The sequence below is a fragment of the Meriones unguiculatus genome, chromosome 2 (assembly GCF_030254825.1).
Source record: "Meriones unguiculatus strain TT.TT164.6M chromosome 2, Bangor_MerUng_6.1, whole genome shotgun sequence".
NCBI lineage: Eukaryota > Metazoa > Chordata > Mammalia > Rodentia > Muridae > Meriones > Meriones unguiculatus.
In genome coordinates this window covers 113,351,642-113,354,441 of record NC_083350.1, presented here as the reverse complement: position 1 = coordinate 113,354,441, position 2,800 = coordinate 113,351,642, and the positions used below count along the sequence as shown (strand labels likewise).

Sequence of the window (2,800 nt, the reverse complement as noted above, 5' to 3'; positions counted from 1 at the left end):
TCATCCAAATTGCAGCAATTGTCTATGACAAGTCCTTGCTGGAATCTTTTTATTGTGATAAACATATTTAGTATTATAGAGAATACTAAGGAGGAAGAAAAAAATGTGTTGAGCCTGAGACATGATTTTTCTGTGGAAACCAAACAGAGAAGCAAGTTGTAATACCATTGTCCATGTGCAGAGATGGCTGTAAAGTTTTTAGGCAGGATATAAATAAAATGCTCTCTCCATCATTGCTTTGTAAAAGCAAAGTAAACAAACAAACAAATAAATAAATAAATAGATGTGACTTTGTTTTATGAAGCACACAGATTCAAGTTAAGAACTGAGAGGATTCAGCAATGGACCATCTTATTGATTTCAAGTTTGCTGAAGAGCCCAAGCACTGGGAACAGAGCCAAAAAATTTGTGCCAACAATATAGGACTAAAGACTTTCCCATTTCTATTTAGGCTGCACAAAGCTTAGGGATAAAGTACTTAATAACACAGGAGAATGGAATCCAGCCCCCCTTGACCTTAGAAGGTATTTATGGGGTAGCTTCAATCAATCTACTCAAGGGTTGTTAATCAGTACACTAAAATTTTCAAGTCACTGTGAGCTGAGCAGACTATTCAGTGAAATTGATGTTCTGAAAATCATAATAGCAACTGAATTATATCAATGTTGCTACTGAGAAAATTAGGCTGGATTTATTTTGGGGGGGGCGTGGCGGTTTACCACATTCTGTATCAGCAAGATAACTGCCTTAAAGTTGCCAGGCATGGACTCAGTTAACCACATACCCATCATCTGTTGTTTATAGAGCACTGCCATGCAGAAAGGGAGGTGAGAACAATCACAAACAGAAAACGTGTCAATAATTTAATGATAATGATCTTTGAACATTTTGGCATCATGGGTCATAATAATCACAACCATAAGCAGTACAGTGGTGTAAATTATGTGTCAATGGCTCTAGAAAAAAATACAGATAAAGTAAACCACAACTGTCGCTCTGGCCTGTGTTTTTTCTTCCATCGGAGAGGTTCTTAGCTTGTTCTGCATGCGCTTAAGCTACAGAAACTAGAAATTTAATTTATCCCAGTTATCACTGCATTTGTAGCAAGTAGCACAGGTTGATATTTATTCATTCTAAATACTTATTGAGTGTGGTATAGTCATTTTCCTCGTCACTAGAGGATGGAGTAGTCAAAAGCAAATTAGAAAGTGATGATCCTTGCATTCTGGCTCTAGTTCAAATGATGCATTTTGATAAATGATTTTTTTTAATCAAGATGAGAATCCAATGCTATCAGAATGTTGCAGTGTGGCTATTAAAATGAATACTGGGGCCAGAGAACTCTTTATTTAAGGAGCACTATTAAGTTTTGATGAAAAGAGTAAGAATGAGAGCTTTTAGAAAAGTCCCATAGACAGATGCTTGAAATGGCCTATATAAAGATCTCCATATATGAAACAAGATACATCTAGCCAGATGATGATGGAGAAGCTAACAAAACATGTGCCAGGTATCAACGACAACAGCAACAGATCTTTGTTGTTTCCTGGGATTTTGTTTTTTACTTTCCTTATAAAATGGAGCATGTCGGATGTGTATAGGGTTTTGATAAGTTTACTACAGAACCAAAATAATCTCTCTCACATGCACTTTCTCTTTCTTCCTCTCTATGCATGTGTGAAACTTTCTTGCCCCTCTCTCTGTCTCTTTCTGTCTCTGTCTCTCTGCGTCTCTCTCCCTCCCTCCCTTCCTCTCTGTGCATATGTGTGAATCTCTCTCTCTCTTTCTCTCTCTCTCTCTCTCTCTCTCTTATTCTTCCCTTCCTTCATCTCTCTTTCCCTGTCCCCATCACTTTGCATGTGTATGTATAATTTAAAGCTTTGGGAACTTTACTTTTCTGTTAACTTTCGAAAAAGTCCCCTAGTTTTGTGTTGAGTTGGTGCTACATCAGAATTATCAGCTCCTTTGGTCTTAAAGTCAGTCTTTCCATTTGTACAGCAGTGATGTAGTACATTAAATATGAAAGGTTCTATCTGTGTGGGTTTGACAACAGAAGTTAATAATAAGATATTCCCTAAGTGAACAAGAATTCTAACTGCTGTGTCACATGTGTGTCAGTAGGTGGCAGAGAGAAAAGAGGCTATGCCTACGTTCAACTCAGTGTTCTTCCCTGTGAACATCTGAATAATTAGTACTTTAACATTCCCTGAAAAAAAGCAAGCCTGAAGGGGAGTAAGCCAGAGACTAGAAGAACCTGACTGGGACCTCAAGTCTCTAGGTGGCAGTGAGCCCAAGAAAGATGGTCCTCTCATGGGGCCACTTTGGGGGGCCCGGGCAAAGAGTGAGTCCAAGATGACCACCAGACTGGCAACCACGAGGCCCAGATATAGAATGAGCCTGAGATGACCACCACTTTCGGGCCATGCAGGTTTGGGGGAGCAGACCATGCCAGTGTGAACCTTACTTGGTGCCATAATGCACAAGCTGAGCGTAACACTCATGGGATGACCTCAGACACTCAGAGAGCCTGGTAGCCACTAAGAGGAGCAAGTGAGTGGTGAAGAAATGGAAGAGAAAGAAATGTGGGTACAGCAAAGAGAGGAACAACTGGAGACTCAAGGATAGTGAGGAACAACCTGATGTGAGTAGCCAGTGATGCCATCTGGGACCATGATACGGTCCTGGTCTGTACTGATAGTGGGGCCTACTCTGAGTTCATGTCCCTGCAGCAGCAGGGGTCTGTTACCACCAAAGGCCAGGCAGGTGCTCCTGGTCTGGGCTGCTATCCAGGGATGTGTTG

The 2,800-nt window shown here is 40.7% G+C and overlaps 1 non-coding gene across 1 annotated transcript; it reads left to right on the top strand.

The window, feature by feature from the left end:
• Window positions 1-2,068: 2,068 nt before the first annotated feature.
• Window positions 2,069-2,204, top strand: LOC132652650 (small nucleolar RNA SNORA17). Its single transcript, XR_009590235.1, has one exon. It is a non-coding gene; the product is annotated as a small nucleolar RNA SNORA17 (small nucleolar RNA).
• The last annotated feature ends 596 nt before the right edge of the window (window positions 2,205-2,800 follow it).